The sequence below is a fragment of the Anomaloglossus baeobatrachus genome, chromosome 8 (assembly GCF_048569485.1).
Source record: "Anomaloglossus baeobatrachus isolate aAnoBae1 chromosome 8, aAnoBae1.hap1, whole genome shotgun sequence".
Classification (NCBI taxonomy): Eukaryota; Metazoa; Chordata; class Amphibia; order Anura; family Aromobatidae; genus Anomaloglossus; species Anomaloglossus baeobatrachus.
The window spans coordinates 208758896-208782638 of NC_134360.1; the positions used below are offsets into that span (position 1 = coordinate 208758896).

General features: G+C 48.7%; 1 long non-coding RNA gene across 2 annotated transcripts in view; it reads right to left on the reverse strand.

Moving 5' to 3' along the window:
* The window catches only part of LOC142248819 (uncharacterized), a 144474-nt gene that overhangs the window by 118707 nt on the left and 2024 nt on the right, over window positions 1–23743 (reverse strand). The window lies entirely within an intron of this gene.

The following is a 23743-nucleotide window of genomic DNA, read 5'->3' on the forward strand; positions in this document are numbered from 1 at the left end:
TTGACCTCATGATTTTCATTTGGTCTGACATGCACTGTGAATTGTGAGGTCTTATATAGACAGGTGTGCGCCTTTCCAAATCAAGTCCTATCAGTTTAATTAAACACAGATGGTATCCAATGAAGGAGTAGAACCATCTCAAGGAAGATCAAAAGGAAATGGACAGCATGTGACTTAAATATGAGTGTCTCAGTAAAGGGTCTGCATACTTATGACCATGTGATGTTGTAGTTTTTCTTGTTTAAAAAATTTGCAAAGATTTTAACATTTCTGTCAAGATGGGGTGCAAAGGTGTACATTACTGAAAAAAAAAAGAACTTTTTTTGAATTTACCAAATGGCTGCAATGAAACAAAGAGTGAAAAATTTAAAGGGGTCTGAATACTTTCCGTACCCATTGTATGTGGGGCCCACTAGTCTGTATGGAAGGCTATGTTGGGTTAGTGGAAGGCTATGTATTATCATGTATGGAGGACTATGTGGGGACCATTTTTCTGTATGGAGGACTATGTGGGGCCCATTATTCTGTATGGAGGACTATGTGGGGCCAATTAGTCTATATGGAGGGCTATGTAGGGCCCATTATGCTGCATGGAGGACAATGTGGTGCCCATTATGCTTTATGGAGGGCTTTGTGCGGCACATTATTCTGTATGGAAGATTATGTTGGGCCCCAATTAGGTTGCCCCTTGACTTTGTCAAAGTTTTTATTTTTGGCCCTGTCTGTATTTGAGTTTGACATCCCTGGTGTATAGTAACATTGACTTTCTCATATGAAACCTAGCCATAGGCTGAGCCTCATAGAAGGACCAAGATCGTAGCTGGGGACCTTTGGTTACGATCCCTTATGATTATAGACTACTGCACATCAGAGTCATTTTGGACAGTGGAGCATGAAGAATGTAAATGGGTTTGTTCTCGCAATATGACTCCTGGCATTATACCCTATTAGGATTCATGATCAGACGAGGGTCAATGCTATGGATTACAATGACAAAAGCAGAGTGAACTCTACATAGGTCTGGAAATAGGCACAACAAATTACTTTGTACTGAACGTTGTATTTTCTACTCCATATAATATGGATAATATTCTATGGACTAAAGAGCCTTCATTCTTGTATTTCATCAGATCTCAAATGTCATAAATGTAGTACAGCAGGTTAAGGGCACAAGGGCATCATGTACATGGCCCCGAGAGATCTGGGTATAACTGAATTATTGTTATTCTGTGATATTTAAAAGCAAGAACCTGTTGATAAAAACATATTGTACTGATTACGCTGTTATTTTTCTCTTCTGACCTGCATGAGACAAGTGACAGAGACAGGAGACAGCTGCTGTAATGGCTCTATGTATCACAATCACGCTGTAAACTATCAAAATGTCAACAACAACGGCCTGTGGCCCCAGGTTTGTGTATACAGAACGGCTGCCATGAAATTATTTGTACGGCAGACATAATTCGGTAAAGAAAGCCTTTCAGCAGTCCATTACTTAACATGCCTTGGTCCCAAAGTAACCATGTTATGGGGCGCCATCAGTTATTCCACCTACTCTGAAAGTGGTGCCTTGCAGCAAGATACCATGGTGCCGCAAAACCTAAATAGTCAGGTTTGTTTACAGCCAGAAGCTGAGTTAATAGTAATGTCTTAAAGGTGGTGTCACACACAGCGACAACGACAATGACGTCGTTGCTACGTCACCATTTTCTGTGACGTTGCAGCGACGTCCCGTCGCTGTCGCTGTGTGTGACATCCAGCAACGAGCTGGCCCCTGCTGTGAGGTCGCCGCTCGTTGCTGAATGTCCAGCTTCATTTTTTGGACGTCGCTCCCCCGCTGTGACGCACAGATCGCTGTGTGTGACAGCGAGAGAGCGACGAAATGAAGCGAGCAGGAGCCGGCATCTGGCAGCTGCGGTAAGCTGTAACCAAGGTAAACATCGGGTAACCAAGGTGGTTACCCGATATTTACCTTAGTTACCAGCCTCCGCCGCTCTCACGCTGCCAGCGCCGGCTCCTGCTCTCTGCACATGTAGCTGCAGTACACATCGTGTAATTAACCCGATGTGTACTGTAGCTAGGAGAGCAAGGAGCCAGCGCTAAGCAGTGTGCGCGGCTCCCTGCTTTCTGCACATGTAGCTGCAGTACACATCGTGTAATTAACCCAATGTGTACTGTAGCTAGGAGAGCAGGGAGCCAGCGCTCAGTGTGCGCAGCTCCCTGCTCTCTGCACATGTTGCAGCACAGCGACGCGTGTCGTTATGATCGCTGCTTCGGCTGCTGTGTTTGACAGCTAAGCAGCGATCATAACAGCGACTTACAAGGTCGCTGCTACGTCACAGAAAATGGTGACGTAACAGCGACGTCGTTGTCGCTGTCGTTTAGTGTGACCCCAGGTTAAGACTTTAGTATAATGTCCAATGTTTGGAAATGCAAATGAAGATACAATGAAGATAATGTGTGTCTGCTGTCACAATCAGCTGTACGTCAGGTGCCTCATTCTGAAAGGATGTCTTTTATGACAAAAACAGATATTTGTAGCCTTCATGTGCCAATTAAATGGTTGAGATATATAGTACTACTACGAGTGACTAACGTTGTCCTCTGACGTTTTGGGGTTATCTGAACATAGCGCTTCAGGAGTGCCCTGCTCCCCAGCCTCCTGTCTGCCAGGGAACAGTGCGCTCCTGATGACTGGCAGCTTGTGCTGGCTGCATCGTGACTTGAATTGAACGCCCTCATGAAGCCGACCAGGGAGATCTTCAGAGCATCGCTAACATATTCTATGGCAAAGTACTTGCAAGCATTGCGCTTTGTGCCTAGGAGACCGACCACTGCTGCTAGACTGCATAGGTAGCTGGTAACCTAGGAAACAACCTCTACACTATAGAATTAAAAATCCTTTAATTTTTTAATTCCTTACCAACATAGGCCGTATGTCTGCTCTCTGACTTTGATGTGAGCCCGCATGCCGAGCCCACATCTTTCCCTGCCCACATCAGCTGATCTGATTGGAGATGGCTATTAACCAGTTAAATCCCACTGTCAATCTCTGACTTAACGCGCGCTGGCGGGGAGTGAGTCATTCCCTGCTCCCATTGGTGGCTCCGTGATGTGATCATGTGGTGCAGATGTGTTGTCATGACTTCCAGGGGTCAGCTGATGACCCCTGTGTTTGTCATGACGAACCTCCTGTGAACACTGGCTGTGTGGTGGCATTCACAGGAGATCTGCATACAGCAGAGATGTTGATGTGCTGCTCTGTGCAAGCAATCTGATAATCGCGGCTTCAAGTCCCCCAAAGGGACTAGTAAATACAAGAAGAAATGGGGAAAAAAGTTAAAAAATATGAAAAAGACACCAAAAAAAGCAAACGTTCAAACCACCCTGTTTTTCCCCATTGAAAATTAAAACAATAATAAAAAAAATGCAGATTTGGTATAGCCGAGTTCACAAATGTCTGATCTATCAAAATATAAATGAATCATATCGGTAAAGGATACAATGAAAAAAATATATAAAAAAGCTACAACATTGAATATAATGCAATAAGAGGCGATTCAAACATCGTATGCACCCAAAAATGGTATAATTAAAATCATCAGCTCAGGGCGCAAAAAATAAGCCATTACTGAGTCCTAGATTCTGAAAAATGACAATGTTACGAGACATAGAAAATAGCGCAAAGAATGACAATTTTTTTTTTCAATTTTCTGAATTTTTCTCCTCCCACATATTAAAAAGAAACCTTTTCATGATTGGTATCTAACAACCCGTACTGACCTGGGAAATAAAATTGAAGGGTTAGTTTTATCATATAGTGAACGTGGTAAATAAAAAATTTTTTAAAAAAAAACAACTATTGTAGAATTGAAATTTTGTTTACAATTTCATTGCACTTGGAATTTTTTCCCTATTTTCCAGTACAATATGGGGCAGAATGAATGGTGTCACTCAAAAGTACAACTCGTCCCGCGAAAAAAAAAACCAAACAAGCCCTCAAATGGCTATGTTGAAAATAAAAAGTTATGATTCTTGGAAGATGAGCAAGAATAAATAAAAATGGAAAATGTGTACGGCATGAGGAGGGGTGGGGGGTAAAGAATTTTTAATATGAGGTAAGTTGCAAAGTTATTTTTACAGGTACTTTGCAATTTTAACCATTGATCATGATGTCAAGACAACTCCTTTATGTGGATTTTTCCACAACTGACTATTTTTATACCTATCGATGATATGTGATAGATGTCAGTTCACTGGGAGTCCTTCTTCTGTGACCTCCACCAATGGCTAGAATGGGGATCCTATATAACCTCACTGTGCGATCAGTGTTCGATCACATGCCCTGCAACTTAAACTCTATGAAACTGGTGGAGACAGCAGAGTACATCGTAAAGTAACCATAGATATTAAATGGCCTTGATGGGTGCATGCTCGATCAATTGCTTCATTCAACCTTTTCCCCGCTACAGTCATAAATTGAGAAGAGGCTCATTTGAGTGATCGTTGGAGGATGGGTTCCCGATGATCAAACATTTATCACTCATCCCACTAAATATAAATTGTGGGAAAACCACCTTAAAATATGTTCAGTAAGGTTCTGCTGAGGTGACCATCATTTGTGATTTTTTTTTTTTGTTCCTATGGAATATCTATCATCTCCAATGTAGTAGTGAACAAAGCCTAAATCATATATGTCTTGTGCTACCTTATACCCTGTAATCAGCACAATACGATTCCCCGGACACTTTCTTATAACTGTATCCGGTGAATCTGACATTATAAGGCTCCATTGGTCACATAAACTGCTCACAGAAATATTTGGATTTCGGGTGAAATTTCAGGATGATTCTAAAATGCACTCCTGTGAACTTAATGTGACCTTCTCTAAACCTTTGGATGCTCAGGTCCAACTGTTCAGTGTTTGAGGACTTTTTGCACAACTTGCTGTTCGCTAACAAGGAGCTTACTGACAAACTTCACAACAGGTGTTAGATCTACAAATCGTCCAAAATATTTCGGGGTTCATTTAGAATTGGTATTAAACAGTGCTCCACATCATGCTGTTGACGTTCTGACATGGCCAAGATGACACCTAACAATTGATCAGCAGTACCGCGCCATTGTGAGGCTTCAAGCAGGAAGTGGCCATTGAGCTTAGTGTCACAGAGTGTCATCAGCAGGTTGTACAGAGATACAGAGAGACTAGGAGAGTCACAGAAAGGCAGAGAAGTGGACATCCTTTAGCCACATCCCACACTGATGACCGCTTCATTGTGAACAATGACCCTCGGATCCGGATGATGGGTGCCTCCCACCTCCCGGCATTCAAGTGTCATGTCAAACCATTTGAAACCGTTAAAATTAGCATGGTCTGCATGCAAGGCGATCGACAAAGAACCTGACCACACCACCAAGCACAGGCGTCATCTATGCTGGACGAGGGACAAGTGAGTCTCAGTGCTGGTCACTGATGAAAGTTGACTTATGCTCAGCAGTGATGATGATCGCCATTGATGTTGGAAAGGTCAAGGAGAAAACTATGTATCGGCCACTATTGTCACCAGACGAGCCTTTGGTGATGGTGGTATTACAGTGTGGGCTGGTGTCTAGTCAATACAGAACGACCCTACACTTTGTGGATGGTACAGTGACAAGCCCCTACTACTTGAATAACACAATCCAGTAATTGCGCCTCTGCATGAACAACACCGGCCTAATTTCTTCTTCATGGATGACAATGCTCCAGCTCATCAAGGTCTCATCATTAGGGAACGGCTGCTGGACACTGTGGTACTTCAAATGGAGTTACATGCACTTTCTCCAGATCTTAATCCCATAGAAAACCTATGGGATCAGCTGAGTCGCAGTGTAGAGGCTGTAACTCTGTACCCCAGAACCTCAATGACCTGAGGGCCGCCCTTCAAGAAGAGTGGGATGCCTCCGCAGAAAATAACTCCACTTGTGACCAACAGGAGACTTCATTGTCAGCTGTAATTGATGCTCAAGGCCACATGTCAAGTTACTGAGACACTGAATTTTTTCTTGGGGTTAGGGGGGTATACCCACCACTGTTGTTGCTTTGGTTTAAATAAATTGTTTGAGATTAGGAAATCCCCATTGCACGCTTCTACTTACATGCCCTACTGTCATGGTAAAATATCACAGCAGCATGAACTTTTTAGTTTTCCTTAAATTTCATCCGAAAGCCAAATATCCTTAACTTTTTGTGAGTAGTGTATACATTCTTTATTAGTGAGGTGTCACTAATTTGACAAAGGTGTTTTAATAACTGAGCTAATGAGTTTTTTTAACTAAACTTCACAACGGCAGCCATGGTTCTCAGACAACCTACAGAGACATTGATGCATTCTCCTCTCTGTGAAGCTGTGTCTAATTAGCGAGGCCATAAAAGAGACGAAACGCTTTCAGACCAATGGCTCCGGGCAGAACACTAAATCTTATTGTTAGCACAGTAATAACATTCAAATACAAGTAATTGAGTTAATAATTAAAAGTTACGGGGAAATTAAATAAGGAGGGCTGGCCATATGGCTTACATTACCGAACATTTCCAAGTTCAGTTTTACATCCACGTAAGGAGAGTTGTGTAATTTGTGGAATTTGTCAGAGTACGCCAGTGACTGCACTACAGCGAGGTGGAAATGGCTAGGAAGAAACAGGAACCAGACCAGAAAAAAAATCTCTCTTATTCAAAAAAGCCTCTTTAGGTCGGGTTGACACAAGAGGTCATTATTGCATTTGCACTACTTTTTGTCAAGTTTTTGGTGTTTGCATCTTTTTTTTTGTTCATACCATATTCATCATTCCATTTGTCATTTTTAAAGTCACTTTAAGGGCTTGTTCGCACGTAAATGCTGAAATTTCTGCAGCGATTTGACAGCACATGTGCGCTTCAAATCGCTGCAGAAACACTGTGTAATGGATGCAGTGTTACAGCAGAATAAATGCCGAATTCATACGCTCGGGATGCTGCCCCCACCATAGACAGAGTGGGAGCTGCATCCAGAACGCACAAATTAATTGACATGCTGCTTTTTTGTACGCACGGATTTGGGTCAAAATTTTGGCATCCAAATCGCTGCGTTCAAAAAAGCAACGTGCGCACGTATCATGCACATCTACATAGATTGTGCAGGGTACGCAGGACGCATGCATTTACGTAGCAGTGCAATACGCAGCGTAAATGCATGCAATTACGTAATGTGCACATGAGCCCTAATGTGTTCTGTCTGTTCATTTTCTTAGCTCAAGATTATATGTGGAGTTTATTTTAGGCTATGTGCGCACTAGGCGTTCACGCTGCGTTTTTATGTGCGTTTTTGTCTAAAAAACGCACCCGCGGCTAAAAAACCGCGGCAAAAACGCATGCGTTTTTGCCGCGATTTGGTGCGTTTTTTGCTGCGTTTTTGCTCACTGCGTTTTTAATCAGTGCACAATGCCATTAAAGATTGTTGATGGAAAAAAAAAAAAAAAAAGGTCTGATGTCATTTCCTTCTTCAAAATGTTCATTGTATGCAGGAGAGCAGACAGCAGCTGCAGAACTACAAGTCTCAGCATCCTCCATTCACTAGTGTATGCAGGAGAGCAGACAGCAGCTGTAGAACTACAAGTCTCAGCATCCTCCATTCACTAGTGTATGCAGGAGAGCAGACAGCAGCTGCAGAACTACAAGTCTCAGCATCCTCCATTCACTAGTGTATGCAGGAGAGCAGGCAGCAGCTGCAGAACTACAAGTCTCAGCATCCTCCATTCACTAGTGTATGCAGGAGAGCAGACAGCAGCTGCAGAACTACAAGTCTCAGCATCCTCCATTCACTAGTGTATGCAGGAGAGCAGGCAGCAGCTGCAGAACTACAAGTCTCAGCATCCTCCATTCACTAGTGTATGCAGGAGAGCAGACAGAAGCTGCAGAACTACAAGTCTCAGCATCCTCCATCCAGGACTGTATGCAGTTTTTTGCCCAAAAAGAAAAAAAAATGACATGGGCTTCGCCATATTTTTGTATGCTAGCCGGGTACAGCAGGCAGATACGGGCTGCCCCCAACCCCCAGCTGCCTATTTGTACCCGGCTGGGAACCAAAAATATAGAGAAGCCCTTTTTTTTTAATTATTTCATGAAATAATTAAAAAAAAAAAATGACGTGGGCTTCGCCTAATTTTTGAGTCCAGCCGGGTACAACTAGGCAGCTGGGGATTGGAATCCACAGTGCAGGGTGCCCATGCTTTCTGGGCACCCCCACTGCGAATTGCAGTCCGCAGCCACCCCAGAAAATGGCGCTTTCATAGAAGCGCCATCTTCTGGCGCTGTATCCAACTCTTCTAGCTGCCCTGATGCCGGGTGGCTAGCTAGGTAATAATGGAGTTAGGGCTAGCTGTATATTATCAGCTAGCCCTAAGCCCGAAATTCATGGTGTCACGCCAATATTAGACATGGCCACCATGAATTTCTAGTAATGATAAAAAAAAAACACAACACACAGAAAAATATTTTTATTAGAAATAAAACACAACACAATTAGTGACTCCATCTTTATTGAAAGCCCCCTCCGCAGTAATCCTGGGTCAGGGTCCCGCGCCGTCCAATCAGGATCCAATATCATCTGATCGGTTTGCTGGAAGGCAAAGCGATGAGATGATGTGTCAGGTTCAAGTGCCTGAATCACATCACACATCAGCTGATTGTATAAAAGCCGGTTATACAATCAGCTGATGCATCAGTAGAAAAAAAAAATAATAATACCGGTAATACTCACTTATGTGCTGTGGTGATTACCGGCAGCTCCTGGAGCGATCGATTGGACAGGAGTCTGATCCTATACGATCGCTGCCGGAGCTGCCGGTAATCAGCTGATGAAGTCCCCTGACGGCAGGATCAGCTGATAGCCGGCCGGGCGCGAAAAAGCCGGCGAGACTACGATCAGCTGATGCGTCAGGTGACTGCATCAGGTGATCAGCGCCAGGTCCTGCAAGCAAGGTCCTGCCCCGGGGAGACTGCACACAGCCAGAGCGGCGGGACCGGGAGGAGCTGGGAGCGGGCATGGCACCGGGACCCTGCGGACAGGTGAGTATATGACATTTTTTTATTTTTCTACTGTTCACTTTTGTTTTCGCCGCTGCCTCCACCTCCCGCCCAGACATGGCGCCGCACGGAGCTGACATGCACAGGACGGGAGGTGGAAGCAGCGGTGACGGTACCGGGAGGATTCCTGCTTCTGTGTTTACCAACAGAAGGAATCCTCTTCCTGTACACGTCACTGTAGTGCCCACCCCTTGCGTTTATAGCTGCGTTTTTAGTCATAGAAACGCGGCTATATGCGTTATTCATTGCGTTTTTAACATCTCATTGAATTCAATGAGTGAAAAACGCAGTGGAAAACGCAGAAATAATTGACATGCTGCGTTTTTGTGGTCACCACAAAAACGCAGCTAAAAAAAAACGCTGTGTGAGGACAGCACTTCTGAAAACCCATTGACATTGCTGGGGAAGCAATGTCACTGCGTTTTCAGCACAAAAACGCGGTAAAAAACGCCGCTAAAAACGCGGCAAAAACGCCTAGTGCGCACATAGCTTAGGGTTCCAGATATGTTTTGCAAACGTATTCCAGTTGAGGCAAGCTCAGACAAAGAGAAATAAAACAGTGTTACAAACTTTCCTGCTAGACTTTCAGAAGGAGCTCAATGTCAGATTTTCAGATAAAGGCCGGCCACTTCCTCTTATTAGTGCAGTTTTCCTCAAACACTGACCAGCACAATGGCTGCTGGAGAAGGCGCATGTGACCCAATCAGTCCATTGGAACCATCCAATTGTAAAACACCTCCTCACGGTAAAAGCTGCTTTTCTATTTGGGGATAGATTGGTTTGGTTACACTGATCTTCTTTAGAATTTGCCTCCAGAGCTTATTATAAATGAAAGAAGGCATTAACAGAGTAAGACATATAGATAAAAGAGCAGACTGTCAGTCATTACATGTCTCACACTTGTAACATTTCCTTTTATTTATAACAAGCTCTGGAGGAAGATTCTCAGGGAGATCTATGTCTGACTGTGACGGCTGGTGGATGTGGACCCACTGCACCATGGGCCAGGATAACCTGGAGTGGCGTAACTAAGAAACTACCTGGTCTTCACTAGGGCCAACGATGGTGATGATAGGCTTGGCGGCAGGTAGTCGCCAGGTACCACTCAAGGGCAGTCCCCGGGTCTACAGCAGCTGACCGACGGGTGAGGGCAGACGTACGAGGTACAGGCTGACAAGGGAAAAAGCCAGTCTGAGGACGGGGCAGGCAGCACAGGTTCAGGATACAGAGCCAAGGTCAGGAGCGAAGTGATCACACTGGACGGATAAACAAGCCAAGTCAAACACATGAGAATCATTGCAAAATAAAGCCAGACTCAGCACAAGTCAAAGTCAGACTAAACCTATATATAATCAGGCAAAGGTGTGGAGGTAGGAGCTGTCTCATATGACACCAGAAAGCAGAGGATAGGCCAGGGAAGCAGAACTCTGCAGGACACAGTGGATATAAATTCCAGCATAGTCTGGCTGCGCCTCCCCATAGCCAGGTGGAGATTTTCCAAGACAGGAGTATGCAGCAGAGCTGGGAGTACTGCAAAGCAGCTGAGCAAAAAGACCTGCCACTAGGGAAGCAGGGCGGAGAATGTGGTGAGTAGGATGGTACTGAGAAGGCATGCGAGACACCAGCGTGACACCGACCAATAGATCTTAACAGCTCAGTTACATATTAAGAGAAATATGAATTTTTCTGGAATAAGACATTACATTGCAGATAACAAGGTTTCACGTTATTCAATTTTCACACCACATCTCCTGAGCAGGGGAGGATGCAACAGAGTATAAAGACATTACAGCATGGGATCATAGTTGATTCTTTTTGTGAGGTAAAACATTTTTCTGCCTGTTTTTAAAAAATATTTTACCTCAAAGAAGAAGGGAATTTTGTTTACTTACCGTAAATTCCTTTTCTTCTAGCTCCAATTGGGAGACCCAGACAATTGGGTGTATAGCTATTGCCTCTGGAGGCCACACAAAGTATTACACTTAAAAGTGTAAGGCCCCTCCCCTTCTGGCTATACACCCCCAGTGGGATCACTGGCTCACCAGTTTTAGTGCCAAAGCAAGAAGGAGGAAAGCCAATAACTGGTTTAAAGACCAATTCAATCCGAGGAAACATCGGAGAACTGAACCATACCACATGAACAACATGTGTACCCGAAAAAACAGAAAAACCCCGAGAAAACAGGGCGGGTGCTGGGTCTCCCAATTGGAGCTAGAAGAAAAGGAATTTACGGTAAGTAAACAAAATTCCCTTCTTCTTTGTCGCTCCATTGGGAGACCCAGACAATTGGGATGTCCAAAAGCAATCCCTGGGTGGGTAAAAGAATACCTCATGATAGGGCCGTCAAACGGCCCTCTCCTACAGGTGGCCAACCGCCGCCTGAATGACTTATCTACCTAGGCTGGCGTCTGCCGAAGCGTAGGTATGCATCTGATAATGCTTGGTAAAAGTAAGTAGACTCGACCAGGTGGGTGCCTGACACACCTGCTGAGCCGTAGCCTGGTGCCGTAATGCCCAGGATGCACCCACGGCTCTGGTAGAATGGGCCTTCGGCCTTGAGAGAACCAGAAGCCCAGTAGAACTGTAGGTTTCAAGAATTGGTTCCTCGAGCCCCCGAGCAAGGGTGGATCTGGAAGCTTGCGACTGTTTACGCCGACCAGCGACAAGGACAAAGAGTGCATCCGGGTGGCGCAGGAGCGCCATGCGGGAAGTAGAACCTGAGTGCTCTCACCAGAACCAACAGATGCAAATCTTTCTGAAATTGATGGACTGGACGAGGACACAAAGAAGGTGAGGTGATATCCTGATTGATATGAAAATGGGATACCACCTTAGGGAGAAATTCCGGAACCGGACGCAGAACTACCCTGTCCTGGTGAAGGACCAGGAAGGGAGTTTGTATGAGAGCGTTGCTAGCTCGGAAACTCTCCTAAGAGACGAGACCGTTACTAGAAGGCCACTTCCCGTGAAAAACGGGAAGGGAGACATCCTTCAAAGGCTCGAAAGGCGGCATCTGGAGAGCAATTAGAACCTTGTTCAGATCTCAGGGCTCTAACGGCCGCTTGTACGGAGTGCTGAGAAGACAAACTCCCCGTAGGAACGTGCGTACCTGAGGAAGTCGTCGTTTCTGAAAAAAAAAAACAGAAAGCGCTGAGACTTGTCCCTAAAGGGAACTGAGCGACAACCCATTTTCCTACCTAGATTGCAGGAAGGAAGGAAACATAGACGATGCAACCGGCCAGGGAGAAACACCCTGCGCCGAGCACCGAGATAAGAACATCTTCCACGTCCTGTGGTCAATCTTGGCGGACGTTGGTATGCTAGCCTGTCTCATGGTGGCAACCACGTCCTGAGGTAATCCTGACGACACTAGGTTCCAGGACTCCATGCCACACCATCCGGTTGAGGGCCATAGAATTCAAATGGAAGAATGGCCCTTGAGACAGCCAGTCTGATTGGTCTGGTAGTGCCCCCGGTTAGCCTACCGTGAGGCACCACAGAACCGAGTACCACAACATCCTCGGCCAATTTGTAGCGACGAGGATGGCGCGGCCGCAGTCGGTCTTGATCTAGCGCAGTACTCTGGGCAACAATGCCAGAGGTGGCACCTAAGGTAGCTGGAACTGCGACCAATGCTGAACTAAGGCGTTTGCCGCCAGAGCTCGATGATTGTGAAACCGTGCCATGAAGCTGGCACATTGCTGTTGTGCCGTGACGCCATTAGATCGACGTCCGGCCTCTGTCAGCGGCGCCCGATCTCCTGAAACCCGTCCGGGTGAGGAGACCATACTCTTTCGGCCACACCTCAGCGACTTAGGAAGTCAGCTTCCTAGTTTCCACACTTGGGATGTGAATTGTGGATATGGTGGATGCCGTGTCTTCCACCCACATCAGAACCTGCCGGACTTCCTGGAAGGCTTGCCGGTTGCGCGTTCTTCCTTGGTGGTTGATGTATGCCACCGCTGTGGAGCTGTCCGACTGAAGTCGGATATGCTTGCTTTCCAACCGCTGTTGGAAGGATTGTAGGGCAAGATACACTGCTCTGTGTTCAAGAACATTGATCTGAAGAGTGGACTCTTGCTGAGTCCACGTACCCTGAGCGCTGTAGTGGAGAAAAACTGCTCCCCACCCTGATAGACTCGCGTCTGTCGTAACTATCGCCCAGGACGGGGATAGGAAGGACCTTCTTTTTGACCAAGAGGTGAGAAGAAGCCACCACCGTAGAGATTCCTTGGCCGCCTGAGAAAGAACGACGACTCTGTTGAGGGACGTCGATTCCTCGTCCCATTGGCGGAGAATGTCCCATTGTAGTGGACGCAGTAAACCTGCGCGAAAGGAACTGCCTCCATTGCTACCATCTTACGTAGGAAGTGCATGAGGCGTCTCAATGTGTGCGACTGGTTCTTAAAGAAGAGCTTGCAGCCCGTAGTGAATGCTGTTTGTCTAGCGGCAGCTTCACTATCGCTGAGAGAGTAAGAAACTCTATGCCTAGACATGTTATCGATAGGGTCGGGGTCGGATCTGACTTTAAAAAGTTGATGATCCACCCAAAACTCTAGAGAGTCTCCAGCGCAACGTTCGGGCAGTGTTGGCATGTTTCCTAAGAGAGTGCCTTGACAAGTAGATCGTCTAAATACGGGACCACAGAGTGACCCTGAGAGTGCAGGACTGTGACTACTGCTGCCCTGACCTTGGCGAAGACCAGTTGGACTGTCGCTAGCCGGAAGGTAGAGCTACGAACAGAGGGTGTTCGTCTCCTATAACGAAGCGTAGAAACGCTAGTGCTCTGGATCAATCGGCACGTGTGGATAAGCATCCTTGATGCCTAATGATGCTAGGAAATATCCTTGGGACCTTGAGGCGATGACATGGCGGAGGGATTCCATCCGGAACCGCCTGGTGTCCACGAGCTTGCTGAGCATTTTTAGATCCAGAACGGGACGGAACGGCCCGTTGTTATAGGTACCGCAAAGAATTTGGGGTAAAAACCGTGACCTTGTTCCTGAAGAGGAACGGGGGTCATCACTCTTTCTGCCTATAGAGTGCACCCTGTTTGCAGAAGAGCAGCGGCCCGGCCGGGAGGTGGAGAAATTCTGAAGAATCGAGTTGGAGGACGAGAAGTGAGCTCTATCCTGTACCCGTGAGACAGAATGTCTCACACTCAATGGTCATTGACCTATGGCAGCTAAATATCGCCGAGGCGGGAGAGCCTGCTACCGACCGAGGCCGCAAGTCATGAGGAAGCCGCCTTGGAAGCGGGTTTTCAGACTGTCGCTTTTTTGGGCGAGACTGAGCCCGCTAAGAATCTTAGCTCCTCTGATCCTTTTGAGTCCACATTGGACGAGGAAAAATGGGACCTGCCCGAGCCTCGAAAAGGCCGAAAACCCCGACTGCCTCTTGCACTGTTGGGGTTTGTTGTGTCCGGGCTGAGGAAAGGATGAATCCTTACCCCTGGACTGTTTGATGGTTACATCCAACGCTCACCAAACAGTCGGTCAGCAGAAAAAGGCAACTGGTTAGGCAACCTTTTTTGGAAGCAGAATCTGCCTTCCATTCACTTAACGAGCAGACCAGGCTCTGCTTAAAAACACGGAGTAGCGGAGGCTACCGCCGCACGGTTCGCAGAGTCCAGGACAACCTGAATCGCGTAAGAAACAAATGCAGACATTTGAGAGGTTAAGGATGCCACCTGCGGCACAGATGTACGGGTAACCGTGTCAATCTGTGTAAGACAAGCTGAAATAGCTTGGAGTGCCCCAAGGGAGAGAATGCCGGAGCCAACGGTGCGCCGACAGCCTCATAGATGGCTTTCGACCAGAGATCCATCTGTCTGTCAGTGGCATCTTTGAGTTTGCAGTTCCATCTCCCACTGCAACTATGGATCTAGCTACAAGCCTGGAGATTGGAGGATGCCGCTCGGGACATTGGGTCCAGTCCTTGACCAAGTCAGGGGACAGGGATAACGTGTATCCTAAGCCGTTTGGAGAAGCGCATATCTGGATAAGCGTGGTGTTCCTGGACTGCCTCTCTGAAGGCAGAGTGGTCCAGAAAAATACGTGAAGCTGACTCCTCCACTGGAGGAGCTGTGAGAAATAACCCACATTCTATAGATGGACGCTATAAGATTATTTACTATGGCGTCACAATCAGGTGTATCCAGATTGAGAGCGGTCTCAGGATCAGAATCCTGAGCCGCTACTTCCGCCTCATTACACAGCGAGTCCTTCTGTTAGGACCCTGATGAAACCGAGGCCGCTCATAGCGAGCCCACTTAGGCTGTCTGGGACTGACGTCCGTGCAGAGCCGTGACTCTGGGATGCGTGTGACATTCCCGGAGCTGTTAGTTATTCACACTGAGGGGGGCCATGGATCAATGATTCAACAGTGCCCATATTGTGAGAGACATGTCCGGACTGCTAGGCTTCTAGTATCATAGCCATAGTCTCAGAAAAACTGTCAGTAAATACTGCAGACACCGTCCTCATCCCCTGGCCATTAGTGCATACAATGGGAGTCTATGTACCTGCCGGCCGTATAGCCGTACATGCTGTACCAGCTGTATAGAAAAACATGTGGTTCTGCACCTTTGTTTTACACAGAGAATATGCTGATAACTCCTCCGCACAATCCAGGAGGGTATATACAACGTGCGACCAAACAGTGCAATGTATATAGTACAAGCATATCTATAAGTGCACTTCTGCACTAGTGGGGTTAGCACCACAGGTGCTGCTTAACGCCTGTTACAGCGATTGTGTGACTATCAGAATGCCAGGGTCTTCCACACTTGTCTCTGTATCGTACAGAAACTGACACTAATGGCTGCCGGTGTCCTTGTAGAGAAGGAAGCCGTGGGCGTGCCTGAGAAAGTGCGGGAATCCGGATTCACAGTGCACACAGTGAGAGGGGTGGAGTATGCAAAACATACTCCAGCTCTCAGCTCTGCTCTATGCAGCGTCACGCCCCTACCCTGACTGTCAGGGCTGTGGGCGGTAACGAAGGGAGACTAGGCCCAGAAGCCGGGGACTCGAGTTAACAGCGCGGCCGCCGTAAAAGCGCGGGCCGCGCTGAAGTCCCCGGCGCACCACAAGTGCCAGCCGCGCCGCAGTTCCAGCGGCCGGCGCGACCGATTCATAGAAGTGGCCAGCGTCCCGCCCCTCTCCTGACTGGCAGGTCTGGGGGCGGGAACGAACGGAAGCAGGCCGCAAAAGCCGGGGACTCTAGTTATCAGCGCGGCCGCCGTAAAAGCGCGGGCCGCGCTGAAGTCCCCGGCGCACCACAAGTGCCAGCCGCGCCGCTGCCAGCGGCCGGCGCGACCGATTCCTGGAAGTGGCCAGCGTCCCGCCCCTCTCCTGACTGGCAGGTCTGGGGGCGGGAACGAACGGAAGCAGGCCGCAAAAGCCGGGGACTCTAGTTATCAGCGCGGCCGCCGTAAAAGCGCAGGCCGCGCTGAAGTCCCCGGCGCACTACAAGTGCCAGCCGCGCCGCAGTCCCAGCGGCCGGCGCGACCAATTCCGATAAGTGAGCCTGCTTCAGCAAAGCTGAATGAGGCCATGGCACAGGCGCCGCAGCGCTGATGTCCCCCGGCGCACTACAACACCCAGCATGCTGCGGTGTGAGCGCCAAATGCACGGGGACACAGAGTACCTTGAGGAAGCAGGGCCATGTCCCTGATGTACTCCGCTCCATCCAGCATCTTCTCCAGGGGCTGTAGATGGAGCACGGTCTCAGTGCCTGGAGACCGGTAAATCCCACTTCACCCAGAGCCCTGTAAAAAGGGATGGGGAAGGAATCAGCATGTGGGCTCCTGCCGCCGTACCCGCAATGGGTACCTCAACCTTACAAACACCTCCGACATACAGTGGGGTGAGAAGGGAGCATGCTGGGGACACTATATGTGTCCTCTTTTCTTCCATCCGACATAGTCAGCAGCTGCTGCTGACTAAAAAGTGGAGCTATGCGTGGATGTGTTGCCTCCTTCGCACAAAGCACAAAACTGGTGAGCCAGTGATCCCACTGGGGGTGTATAGCCAGAAGGGGAGGGGCCTTACACTTTTAAGTGTAATACTTTGTGTGGCCTCCAGAGGCAATAGCTATACACCCAATTGTCTGGGTCTCCCAATGGAGCGACAAAGAAAGAATTATTTGAGATCCCGTGCTGTAATGTTTGTACACTAATTTACTTCATCCCCTGCCCAGGAGATGTGGTATGATCAGACCATGTCCCTGTACGGTCAGACATGGCCATTACACAGTACACAGCAGGGGCACAGATATAAGATTATCTCAGCACAGAAACATTTTTTTTAAAACACATCCAATTGTGGAAATTATGATTATTCCAAGATCTGTTGATTAAAATGAACTTTGTTCTAGAAGAACCCCTTTAAGTTTCTTTAACTGCCATGTTGATATAAACTACAGTGTGATTGGTTGTCATGAGCTAATTGTTTGGTGTGCATTTTTCATGGTGTTTTGTTTCCAGGACATATTTTGCTTTTTAATAACACAGCTTGCAGCATGTCCTCTATGTTCCATTTGTGTTAGGTTTTGTCCCCACTGAGTATGAAAAACTTTACAATTATTTACTACAAGTACTATTTTAACAAAAACTATGGCAGATAACCACTCTAAGATATTATCTGCTCTTGATCTGACTCTGTGGAGTCAATTCATCAAACACTATGCAACAGAATTCTGCCATAAAAGTATTTAATTTGCAAAAAAAATTTGCAAAAATGTTGTAATTTTTATGCCAGCCCCAAGAATATTTTTGAAAAGTGGGTGTGGCTTAATCAGTGAGGGTGTGGTCAATTGCAGAATACAAATTTACCATCATTTTTTAATTTAGACTGAAATATACTCCATACATTAAATATCTCTGGTGAACACCTCTTTAATGAATTAAGCTTACCTTACTCCAGGGACTCTGCGTCAAGACCGACTTATAAAACTCCAATTTTTTTTAACCTTCCTTATGTGTTTTTCAGTACAAATATAAATGAATTTTTGTGTTCATTGGGTTATTTCTTTTAAGGGTAACCATTCACTAAAAAGGTATGTAAAATACCCTGTTTCCCCGAAAATAAGGCACTGTCTTATATTTTTTTTTGCCCTGAAAAAAGCGCTAGGTCTTATTTTCAGGGGGTGTCTTATTCTCGAGGAGACATGGTTGGGGGTAAGTTTACCCCACCACAAAAAGCAGACCCCCCCCTCATCCCAGGATCGTCATGCTTACCAGCCCAGGGCGTCTGTATGGCTCCCAGATCCTCCTGTGATCTCCCAGCAGGTACGCTGCATGCCTCCCCTGCGTCTGGCCGATATCAGATCTCTCTCTCTCACACACAGACACACACACACATCACTTCTCCCTGCAGCTGTGCTCCCCTGCGTCTGGCTGACATCAGATCACACACACATACACACACATCATTTCTCCCTGTGATCTCCCTGCAGCTGTGCTCCCCTGCGTCTGGCTGACATCAGATCACACACACACACACACACACATCATTTCTCCCTGCAGCTGTGCTCCCCTGCGTCTGGCTGACATCAGATCACACACACACACACACACACATCATTTCTCCCTGCAGCTGTGCTCCCCTGCGTCTGGCTGACATCAGATCACACACACACACACACACACACACATCACTTCTCCCTGCAGCTGTGCTCCCCTGCGTTTGGCTGACATCAGATCACACACACACACACATCATTTCTCCCTGTGATTTCCCTGCAGCTGTGCTCCCCTGCGTCTGGCTGACATCAGATCACACACACACACATCATTTCTCCCTGCAGATGTGCTCCCCTGCGTCTGGCTGACATCAGATCACACACACACACACAATCATTTCTCCCTGTGATTTCCCTGCAGCTGTGCTCCCCTGCGTCTGGCTGACATCAGATCACACACACACACATCACTTCTCCCTGCAGCTGTGCTCCCCTGCATCTGGCTGACATCAGATCACACACACACACTTCTCCCTGTGATCTCCCTGCAGTTGTGCTCCCCTGCGTCTGGCTGACATCAGATCACACACACACATCACTTCTCCCTGTGATCTCCCTACAGCTGTGCTCCCCTGCGTCTGGCTGACATCAGATCACACACACTCACACACACACTGAAACCCCACTTCTCCCGTGGCCGGTCCCAGCAGCTGTGCTGCACGCCGTGCTCCTCTGCCTCCTGCCGACACTCACAGATCCGATCGCTTACGTTCACACACAGTCACACATCAGACAGCATACACGCACACATCTGATTGCATACACTCACACACACACACCCCACTTCTCCCTGTGCCCTCCTGTGGGCGGTCCCAGCAGCTGTGCTGCACGCCGTGCTCCTCTGCCTCCTGCCGACACTCACAGATCCGATCGCATACACACACACACATCACTTCTCCCTGCAGCTGTGCTCCCTTGCGTCTGGCTGACATCAGATCACACACACACACACACACACACATCATTTCTCCCTGTGATTTCCCTGCAGCTGTGCTCCCCTGCGTCTGGCTGACATCAGATCACACACACACACATCATTTCTCCCTGCAGATGTGCTCCCCTGCGTCTGGCTGACATCAGATCACACACACACACACAATCATTTCTCCCTGTGATTTCCCTGCAGCTGTGCTCCCCTGCGTCTGGCTGACATCAGATCACACACACACACACATCACTTCTCCCTGCAGCTGTGCTCCCCTGCATCTGGCTGACATCAGATCACACACACACACATCATTTCTCCCTGTGATTTCCCTGCAGCTGTGCTCCCCTGCGTCTGGCTGACATCAGATCACACACACACACTTCTCCCTGTGATCTCCCTGCAGCTGTGCTCCCCTGCGTCTGGCTGACATCAGATCACACACACACATCACTTCTCCCTGTGATCTCCCTGCAGCTGTGCTCCCCTGCGTCTGGCTGACATCAGATAACACACACTCACACACACACTGAAACCCCACTTCTCCCGTGGCCGGTCCCAGCAGCTGTGCTGCACGCCGTGCTCCATTGCCTCCTGCCGACACTCACAGATCCGATCGCTTACGTTCACACACAGTCACACATCAGACAGCATACACGCACACATCTGATTGCATACACTCACACACACACACACCCCACTTCTCCCTGTGCCCTCCTGTGGGCGGTCCCAGCAGCTGTGCTGCACGCCGTGCTCCTCTGCCTCCTGCCGACACTCACAGATCCGATCGCATACACACACACACATCACTTCTCCCTGCAGCTGTGCTCCCTTGCGTCTGGCTGACATCAGATCACACACACACACACACACACACACATCATTTCTCCCTGTGATTTCCCTGCAGCTGTGCTCGCAGCTGTGCTCCCCTGCGTCTGGCTGACATCAGATCACACACACACACACACACACACACACATCATTTCTCCCTGTGATTTCCCTGCAGCTGTGCTCCCCTGCGTCTGGCTGACATCAGATCACACACACACACATCATTTCTCCCTGTGATCTCCCTGCAGCTGTGCTCCCCTGCGTCTGGCTGACATCAGATCTCACACACACACACACACACACACATCATTTCTCCCTGTGATTTCCCTGCAGCTGTGCTCCCCTGCGTCTGGCTGACATCAGATCACACACACACACACACACACACACACACACACACACATCATTTCTCCCTGTGATTTCCCTGCAGCTGTGCTCCCCTGCGTCTGGCTGACATCAGATCTCACACACACACACACATCATTTCTCCCTGTGATTTCCCTGCAGCTGTGCTCCCCTGCGTCTGGCTGACATCAGATCACACACACACACACACATCATTTCTCCCTGTGATTTCCCTGCAGCTGTGCTCGCAGCTGTGCTCCCCTGCGTCTGGCTGACATCAGATCACACACACACACATCATTTCTCCCTGTGATCTCCCTGCAGCTGTGCTCCCCTGCGTCTGGCTGACATCATATCTCACACACACACACACACACACATCATTTCTCCCTGTGATTTCCCTGCAGCTGTGCTCCCCTGCGTCTGGCTGACATCAGATCACACACACACACACACACACACACACACAATCATTTCTCCCTGTGATTTCCCTGCAGCTGTGCTCCCCTGCGTCTGGCTGACATCAGATCACACACACACACACACACACACACACACACACACACACACACATCACTTCTCCCTGCAGCTGTGCTCCCCTGCGTCTGGCTGACATCAGATCACACTCACACACACACACACACACACATCATTTCTCCCTGTGATTTCCCTGCAGCTGTGCTCCCCTGCGTCTGGCTGACATCAGATCACACACACACACACACACACACACACACGCACATCACTTCTCCCTGTGATCTCCCTGCAGCTGTGCTCCCCTGCGTCTGGCTGACATCAGATCACACACACAGATCACTTATCCCTGCAGCTGTGCTCCCCTGCATCTGGCTGACATCAGATCACACACACACACACACACACACACATCATTTCTCCCTGTGATTTCCCTGCAGCTGTGCTCCCCTGCGTCTGGCTGACATCAGATCACACACACACACACACACATCATTTCTCCCTGTGATTTCCCTGCAGCTGTGCTCCCCTGCGTCTGGCTGACATCAGATCACACACACACACACACACACATCACTTCTCCCTGCAGCTGTGCTCCCCTGCGTCTGGCTGACATCAGATCATACACACACATTTCTCCCTGTGATTTCCCTGCAGCTCTGCTCCCCTGCGTCTGGCTGACATCAGATCACACACACACATCACTTCTCCCTGTGATCTCCCTGCAGCTGTGCTTCCCTGCGTCTGGCTGACATCAGATAACACACACACACACACACACGCACATCACTTCTCCCTGTGATCTCCCTGCAGCTGTGCTCCCCTGCGTCTGGCTGACATCAGATCACACACACACACACATCACTTCTCCCTGCAGCTGTGCTCCCCTGCGTCTGGCTGACATCAGATCACACATACACACATATCATTTCTCCCTGTGATTTCCCTGCAGCTGTGCTCCCCTGCGTCTGGCTGACATCAGATCACACACACACACACACATCACTTCTCCATGTGATCTCCCTGCAGCTGTGCTCCCCTGCGTCTGGCTGACATCAGCTCTCACACACACACACACACACACACACACACATCACTTCTCCCTGTGATCTCCCTGCAGCTGTGCTCCCCTGCGTCTGGCTGACATCAGATCACACACACACACATCATTTCTCCCTGTGATTTCCCTGCAGCTGTGCTCCCCTGCGTCTGGCTGACATCAGATCACACACACACACACACACACACACATCACTTCTCCCTGCAGCTGTGCTCCCCTGCGTCTGGCTGACATCAGATCACACACACACACACACACACACACACACACACACATCATTTCTCCCTGTGATTTCCCTGCAGCTGTGCTCCCCTGCGTCTGGCTGACATCAGATCACACACACACACACACACACACATCACTTCTCCCTGCAGCTGTGCTCCCCTGCGTCTGGCTGACATCAGATCACACACACACACACATCACTTCTCCCTGTGATCTCCCTGCAGCTGTGCTCCCCTGCGTCTGGCTGACATCAGATCACACACACACACACACACACACACACACTCAAACCCCACTTCTCCCGTGGCCGGTCCCAGCAGCTGTGCTGCACGCCGTGCTCCTCTGCCTCCTGCCGACACTCACAGATCCGATCGCTTACGTTCACACACAGTCACACATCAGACAGCATACACGCACACATCTGATCGCATAAACTCACACACACACATCACTTCTCCCTGTGATCTCCCTGCAGCTGTGCTCCCCTGCGTCTGGCTGACATCAGATCACACACACACACACACACATCACTTCTCCCTGTGATCTCCCTGCAGCTGTGCTCCCCTGCGTCTGGGTGACATCAGATCACACACACACACACACACACACACACACACACTCTCTCTCAAACCCCACTTCTCCCGTGGCCGGTCCCAGCAGCTGTGCTGCACGCCGTGCTCCTCTGCCTCCTGCCGACACTCACAGATCCGATCGCTTATGTTCACACACAGTCACACATCAGACAGCATACACGCACACATCTGATCGCATACACTCACACACACACCCTTCTCCCTGTGCCCTCCTGTGGGCGGTCCCAGCAGCTGTGCTGCACGCCGTGCTCCTCTGCCTTCTGCCGACACTCACAGATCCGATCGCATACATTCACACACACACACAATATCGCACATACGCGCGCACACACTCACAACATCTGGACATACCACATGATTCCGGCCATGTGATCCTCGGCAGGTCCTGGAAGGTCACTGCACGCACAGTATCGCTGCTGAGAATTAAGCGATATCGCCGGATGTTGTGAGTGTGTGGATGCGATCTGTAGTGTGTGTGTGTGTGTGTGTGTGTGTGTGTGTGTGAGAGTGAGTGAGTGTGGTCTCATGTGTGTGTGTTCCGCTGCAGGACCTTGATGCGCTCACCTGCTCCCGGTCGGCGTCTGGTAAGTATGATCGGGGGTCTTCTTTCTTCTGTCTTCTCTCTTCTGGGGGTGCCCGCTGCCTATAATGAAGTGTCCTGCAGT